This window comes from Plasmopara halstedii (genome assembly GCF_900000015.1).
Source record: "Plasmopara halstedii genome assembly, contig: Scaffold_3120, whole genome shotgun sequence".
Lineage (NCBI taxonomy): Eukaryota > Oomycota > Peronosporomycetes > Peronosporales > Peronosporaceae > Plasmopara > Plasmopara halstedii.
In genome coordinates, this window is record NW_020190023.1 from 2,201,433 (window position 1) to 2,201,761 (window position 329).

Below are 329 nucleotides of genomic sequence, written 5' to 3' on the forward strand. Positions count from 1 at the left end.
CCGCTGGCCCTCGTTCCCGCGAAATTGTGCCTCTTGCGATAGAAGTTACTATTAGCGATTATCCTCTAGCAGCCGACTGTCCACTTAATGACTGGAAAGAAATGGTTGATGAGCCGATAGACTCGACGGTGAATGCGAGCGGGTCGAACAAAGAAGGTTCCGGTGTCATTACTATGATGCCTCCCTCTGTTCCTTAAACTCCACCCGCAGACCCGCGTCTGAGTATGGCGGAAATCCTTCGCCTCTAAGAACATATTCGTCGCGATAAGAAGCCGTTGATGCGGCTCGTCGTCGCGTGGAAACCCCAAAGCCACTTGCCGTCGACATTG